The sequence below is a fragment of the Cyprinodon variegatus genome, unplaced genomic scaffold, assembly GCF_000732505.1.
Source record: "Cyprinodon variegatus isolate N-32 unplaced genomic scaffold, C_variegatus-1.0 Scaffold153, whole genome shotgun sequence".
Classification (NCBI taxonomy): domain Eukaryota; kingdom Metazoa; phylum Chordata; class Actinopteri; order Cyprinodontiformes; family Cyprinodontidae; genus Cyprinodon; species Cyprinodon variegatus.
The window spans coordinates 648,908-656,732 of record NW_015150606.1 but is presented as its reverse complement, the minus strand read 5'-3'; positions in this window follow the sequence as shown (position 1 = coordinate 656,732).

Sequence of the window (7,825 nt, the reverse complement as noted above, 5' to 3'; positions counted from 1 at the left end):
GGGGGCTGGTAGAGCTTTTCTCCAATTCAAAATAGACATATACTAAAAACCAATCAAACGTATACTAAATTATCACACCAGTATGTTTATATGAATGCCAACAACAAAAAACACTATAAAAACACTTTATATTAACAAATCGTAATTTCATGTAACTGGCGACCTGTCCAGGGTGTACCTAGCCTCTTGCCCGTAGACAGCTGGAGATATGCACAAGCACCCCTCGCGACCCCGGCTGAGCATGAGTATGAGTACGAGACGGAAAATGGATGGATGGATAATTTCATGTACACTTTTTGTACATAATTCTTGCCCTTGTGAGGCTTTGTGAAGGCAAATCTTTGTTTTCAATAACCCAGTATGGTGTCACACATCTAAAAAAAAAAATTTACAAGTTAAAATACGGAGAAGCTATTAGTCAGCTTTATATTTTTTCTAATATATTTTAAAAATTATTTTCTGAGAATGTGTTTATTTAGGAGCAACTTCGCAAATTAACAAGCACATAGAAAAAGTACAATATATTATATTGTTATTATTATAGGGGGGATATTTGGTCTAGTGGGTTAGAGTAGTGCACTTGTGCTCTGAGAAGTGCTCAGTTTGAATCCCACTGCTTCCAATATGGGTTCCCGATCCCTGATTGCTCCCCAGGTGCCGCACAATGGCAGCCCACTGCCCCACAAGGGGATGGATTAAATGCAGAGGTGTGGCGGACCACTAGGGGGCTCCACTCTCACTCAGTGGAGAGGTTGCAGTTATGTTTGTTCGGATGTGTATATATATATGGATTTTCTGTACAGTTGTTCTCAGTTAAAGTAGAGTAAAGAACTGTTTAAACCTGCCTGCTTTGTGTCGTCATCTTAACTCCTCCACAGAGGTAAATTTTTCCAATGTGAGATCAATACATTTCATAAAAATAAAAAATATTTTCCATGTAAATCCCAGAGTGTTCATTCTTCCATTGCCTTTTCTAAAAAGGGCATTGAATCAAACCTACCTGTCTTTATCCATGCTGGGTCAGATCCTGCCAGGGTAAGCAGGATAAAGCATTAGCCTCACTGCATTCAGTCAGCCAAGCCTTGTAGCTATACCAGGGCCTGGAAAAAGACAGGGTGTACTGACTCCATCTGTCTTTGGACCGCTGATTAATTTTGATCTTAGGCTGATCAGGTCCAAACGACTTAACGTCCAGCTTCTCGTTGTAGGTTTGCTTTAAGGAATCTCATCAGGATTTCCTATCCCTTTGTATTGCGGAGGAGCTACTGTGGATGTACAACTTTGATGGCCAAAGATTTTTGTGCCCCAGGTGGTGATGCGTCACCCATCCAGAGACAAACAAAACAGTTTTACTCGTAATTAAAGATTAATTATTTACCTTACACATCTAAAAAAAATTATATAAATATATTTTGAAATATTGAAATTTAATTTGTTTTTTTTATGTGTTAATCAAGGTCATTGGGTGGGTTGGGAGGCGGCCTAGTGCCCTCTATTGACCAGCCACCACTGGCATGTATATTGATGTGCTGAAACACTGCTACAAATTGTAAACTTAGAAATGCAAAAAAAAAGGACAGCAATTGTCATTATTACTTCTTATTTAATAATAAACCAAGAAGAAAACAAGATTGCCTAGATTCTCCTCACACTTTCACCATGGAATAGAGGTTTAAGGTTGAATCTATTACCAGAAAAATACTATAACGCTGATTTAAGAACTTACCCTACTGAACAACTTGGTTGTTCAGTAGGGTGTGGAAATATAAGGTTCCATAGGGCTGCTTTGGTCCACAACTGGTTTACAGATCACCCTTCACTGCTCTGAACCTCCCACCATACTGTCCATTCTGCCAGAAACTGGAAGGCCTTATGCCATCATTCCCATCAACACATAACACTTTTACAGGCAATGGAGGAGGCCTGTGTGGATATTGATCAGGCATCATGTCAGGCCTGGATACGGCATTCTAGGAGATATAGGAGACGACACAATGTCGATTTCTTTTTTTTTCTCCTTTCACTGGTTTTGTGTTTTGACTTGGGAAAAAAACACTTCTGTTTGTTTGAGTAAATAAACACCAATACTTAAAGTTTGGATCCCTGTATGTTTACAGAACTGTGATAAAAGTATGACCTCAAACTGACATAGCCTATACCTCGTACACAGGGAAAGCAAAAGCCAGATGTGTTTTTTTATTCATACCATCAGTGTGTAGTTGGCACGCTGTGTGCTTATTAATATGATAGCTTGTGTTAACTATTTGATAAAAAAAAATACAAAGAGTTAAGTGAGGTTTATTAGCTTTTGCAAGAGAACTACAATGCTTTGCTGATTTGGTGAAAGGTTTTGTTTTTTGTGTGCAGAGTTTTGCACAAAAAAAAACAATAGTTTCAAAAGTTACGCTTTAGCCATCAGAAAAAACTGTAATACCTATTAAAAAACCAATCCTAGACTTTGCAAAACTAAAAACACAAACACTGCTTTGAACTCACTTTGCAATTTTGTGACACACAATTTTCAAAACTGTAGCTAAAATCCACTGCACAGCCCTCTTTTTGCAAAACTGTAAACACAACTCATGGCCTTACTCAATGTCCAGATAATCAAGACACTCTTAGCATAACTATACACACATTTGGATATTATGCACATTATTTTTGCTAACTGTCTGGCACATTGTCACATGTTAAAACTGTTTTAGATAATTAGTTCACATTGCAATCAGTTTAAGCACCTTAAATAAGCCACAGGTGAGCTGTCTATGTGGGGTACAATGGAGGAAGCAAGAAGAGTGAGAATTAGAGGGGGATGAGGACGTGGAGGTGGATAAGTAGGAGGAAGAGGAGACCAAATAAGTCATCATATGTGGCAATATTAGTTTCCATAGGGCTTCTTTGGTCCGCAACTGGTTTTCAGATCACCCACTCTTCAATGCACTCAGCCTCCTTCCATACTCCATTATTGAATCTGATTGAAGAGTTCTTCTCTGCAAGCATTGGAAGGCCTTATGCCATCACCCCCATCAACACATAACACTTTTATAGGCAATGGAGGAGGCCTGTATGGATATTGAGCAGGAATCCGGCCTGGATGTGACATTCCTGGAGATATTTCCATGCCTTGTATGTCTTGTGGCTGGACCCAGAGAGACAATAAAAGGTTGACTGATATTTTTTTTTTTTTTCAAAGTAATTTTGACTGGAAAAAAACACAGGTTTGTTGTGCTGTCTGTAAATAAACCCCAATAATTGGAGTTTGCATCCCTGTTTATTTGCAAAACAATGATAAAGGAATGACCTCAAACAGACATAGCCTACTGTACCTTGTGCAAAGAGAAAGCAAAAGCCAGATGTGCTTTTTTATTTATACCATCAGTATGTAGTTGGCACATTTAGTGCTTATAACAGTTTTTTTTCTGAATGCTTAAACCCTAACTGGAATTTTTTTTCAGTGCTGTTTCTAAAACTACCAATACTTATAGTAAAACCATTCACTGAGTTTGCAAAACCAAACTGCTGCTTTGAGCTCAGATTGCAATTGTGTAACACACCCTTTTCAAAACTGCAGGCACAATCCATAGCACAGCACTCTTTTTGTGGAACTTTATGCACGACTCATCGCTTTACATGCAATTTCCAGAAAACCGAAGATGTGCTTCTATTTATACCATTAATGTGTAGTGTCTTCTACAGCATTTTTGCACCATGTCTATTTATTTTTGCACTGCTCTGAAACTTCCACATCGATGCTTTTTGCACTATGTCTCTCCTACACTGTTTACATTTTGATCGCTGCTGCACTTTATAAATGGAAATGCATGTATCGAAATTTCAAATGGCATTAGAGTCTTAGTTATTAATGTGAAAGTTTGTGTTAACAGTCTGATTGAAAAATACAATTTTAACAAAAGTTTGAAGAGTTAAGCAAGGTTTATTAACTAAGAGAGCTACAATTTTTTGCTGATTTGGTTTGAAAGATTTTCTTATTTCTCTACATAGTTCTGCAAAAAAAAAGCCAATAGTTACAAAAATTGTAAGCATCAGAAAAAAACTGTAATCTGATTCGGTTCAGCAGGAAACAGTGTTTTTTTTTTTTTTTTTTTAGAAATCTGACTGGTCAGATTATTAGATAAAGCAAGCCGCACTGAAACGTTGAGGAAGATGAGGATGTGTGGGGCTGATCTCTTTTTGTCAGTATCATCTAAATCTCCCCCGATTCAATCTTGAATCCGTTTATATTTACTTCAAGCCTTCATTTAGAAAAAAAATAATTGTTTTTGTGTATCTTTTAGAAAACCTTTGATGATTGACTCTAATCACTTAGGGGACAAATATCATGTTCAGAGTTGTATTCAGGTTGTTTGAATAATGAGGAAATAGATCTATTACTTATGCAATGATGTTATTATCAGCTAACATCCTCTACATCAAGCTTTTTATATGAGGCATAAAGAAGAGATCTTCTTTATTCTTGAAAAAACGTAAAACAGGAATGGAAAAAAAATGAGAATAAGGAATTGTGATAAGGATAAGAAATCTAAACAAGGTTTATCCCATTATTGACAGAGGAAACAACCTCTGATCACAGAGTGTGAGAATCTTATCCTCGCCGCTGCTTCTCATGCCAGCGAGAGTTAACTCCGAGCTGTGGTTTGATGTTTTCTCATGGTCCGTGCTTTATGCTCTTAAGTGTTTTCAGCGGGGCGTCGGTGAGGTGGGGTTGCCGGGGGCACAGGAAGGAAAAGGAGTAGCTGGGAAATCTCATCAAGGCTCCTCAGTGAACAAGAGACACCCCAGCCAGGATCTGGGCGTTGTTGTTAAATCATCTCGGGGTCTTGTTTGGTTAAAACACAAAAGAGGCCCCATTCGTTTATATATATATATATATATATATATATATATATATATATATATATATATATATATACTCGTTAACGTATACAAGCTTTGAATACAGCTTGTACATTTCTGTGTTGAGGAGAAAGTTACCATTTCTTCCTCTCTGGGACTTCCAGATGAAATTAAAGATGAGATAAGGAAGTCGGTCTCTGATCATAACAGTGATAATTTGGATCTGTGTAGAACATGGCGTGTTTGTTTGGATAGCGATCACAGATATAGATGACTTTTCTTCTTTTACCGTAGAGGAAATGGTAACTGTAATAATGAAATAGTTTCTTCTAAAAAGGAAAAGTTCTGTATTTTGTAGTTAACCTCCCTTTAGAACACGTTCCAGCTTGTTAACATACCATTAGAAGGGTGTTTCTCTTTTTAAAATAAATCCAAATTAAACTAATTTAAATCGGAGATAGACATAGAATGCATTAATTTATTATTCCCAAACATTTTAGGTCATGATTCCAAAAATCCTGAAAAAGAACAAGTGAATTGTGACCTCTTAAAGGTAGATATAATTAGTTACATTTTATATCTATTTATTTATTTATATATATATAAAGTATAATACATTTTATATATATATATTTTGTATAATTGTATTAATTTCAAATGGCATAAATTATTTTAAATATCATTAAGAATACATTGAAAAAAAATGTTACATGTCATTTTAGACTAAATACATTATTTCAAAATAACATTTAAAGTCATTTGTGCATTTTAATAAATACATTTATTCAGAATAACATTTAAAATAGACGTAAAATAGCTTTTTATGTAAATTACAGTTGATGATTTCAGACGCTATCAAGAATGCATTAAAAATGATTTATTAAATTATACATTTTACATACATAGATTTTAAATGTAATTTTTTAAATGAATTGAATAAATTACCCATTTTGAGGGATATGTCTACAAAAAAATACTGGTCGGTTTTTAAACGAACGATAAATTCATTTACGGATTTAAAAAAAACTTTAAAAAAAAAAAGAAAGACACTTATTTATTTATTGCTATATGTAATCTTTTGCAGTGAGCATTTCTATGTTTAACTGTTGAACCATTTTAGGACCGTTTTTGGTCATTTAGGAACCTTCTGAGAACCAAAAGGCCTTATGGAGACCAAAGGTTGGTGGCAGACCCCCATTTCTAATGTTAGAGAGTCAGTTTAGAGGCATAGTGTGAACCAAGAGTCGAGCAGGGGCCCAGTAAGATGAAATAGGGAGCCACTGTAGGAAATGTTCATGAATTATTACGTTGTGTAGATGACATGGTAATCTCTAAGCAACAGCAGCAAACGGGTGGAAGAAAACCTACAGAGTTGGAGGTTTGCCTTCTTTGAAATATTTTTTAAAGTTGACCTATATTCATCTTACCAGTGATCATAAATAGGAACTCATAGACATTGGTTGTGTCTGAAGTAGAGACTGACATTTTTTCGGGAATCCCATGGGTCACGGGATTCCCGTGGGATTCCCATGGGATTCCCGTGGGATGGGAGTCAGTATTAGTAACGATCACGGGATTGGGACGGTACAGGATTAAACGTTAACGGGAGCAGACGGGAGCAAACCAATAGTAACTTCCGCTCTGAGTTTTTCACCCGCGCTCAAAAACAACAAGAATGGGAGTGCTGCAGGAGCGGGAGTCATTCTGAATGGGAGCGGGATGGGAGTGGGAGTAATTTCACCAGGAGTGGGACGGGACAGGATTTAGATTTCTACTCTGGCCCGGGATCGGGACGGGACACCATTTTTTTCTGTGGGAGTGGGACGGGACAGGAGTGAAAATCCACTCCCGTGTCAGTCTCTAGTCTGAAGTCCACGCTAACCCCTAAAACCCTCAATTGCTTTATAGAGCAGTGACTATATAGTGGTGACTTAATACTGAACTCAGTTAACTGACCGTGTGGACAGACAATTTTGCTCCCCGTAGGTCACATAACTCCGCCTCCCCGCACGGTGCCTGCTCCTTCTTTGTTATTTTCCTCCGCCACAACAAATCCCATGATGCTTTGCGAGGAGAGCTCTAGCATAGCAATCTGGGATATATCTGCTCATCTAGTGACCATAGATGATCACTACTTTTAAGGTGCATTGTGGGAAATTTCGAGTCCACTACTTTTTCATCCACTAGACCAGGCATCCCCAAAGTCGGTCCTGGAGGGCCGCTGTCCTACAGGTTTCCCTGGTCCAGCACAGCTTATTTACATTGATAGTTGATAAACAGACTTTTGCTGGACTGCAATCATCAGAGTCAGCTGTGCTAAAGCAGAGAAACCTCTAAAACCTGCAGGACAGCGGCCCTCGAGGACCGACTTTGGGGATGCCTGCACTAGATGTTCGGACACTCCTCTAAAATGGCGTAACCACTATATAGTGATTATTGCAGACGTTCGAAACTCAGACTATTACTATCCTTGGAAGAAAAAAATTAGACAAAAATGAAGAAGTGAAATTCCCTCACCAAGGAGCAATAAGCCTTTAATAAAAAGCATGTTTATTAATAGGAAGTTTAAGATTCTTAGTTAAACCGTTACCTTTTCTAACTCTGCTCTACTTTCACATAAGTTATTAATAAGTTATAAGTTATTAATTATGTAGTTACTGTTGGGATCTGGAGGTCTGTCCATTTTTCTCCACCAGAGGGCGTTCTAGGTCTCCTGGAGCTGGAGCTGACTTCACCACCTGCGACTCGTTTGCTCATCAGGAGACCAGTATATAAGGAGGCAGAGGACATCACTCCGACGCCAGAGTGTTTTGCCAGTTATGGTTAGCAAGCCTGAGCCAACCTGCCTGTCTGAATCTCTGACTCCCAGAAAGCCTGAACCTGAACCTAATCTGTTTTGTCCTCTCTGCTTCCCAGGTTGAACCTGCCTGAAACCTGAAACCTTGAAGACTTTCTCTGTTGGAAATCTGTC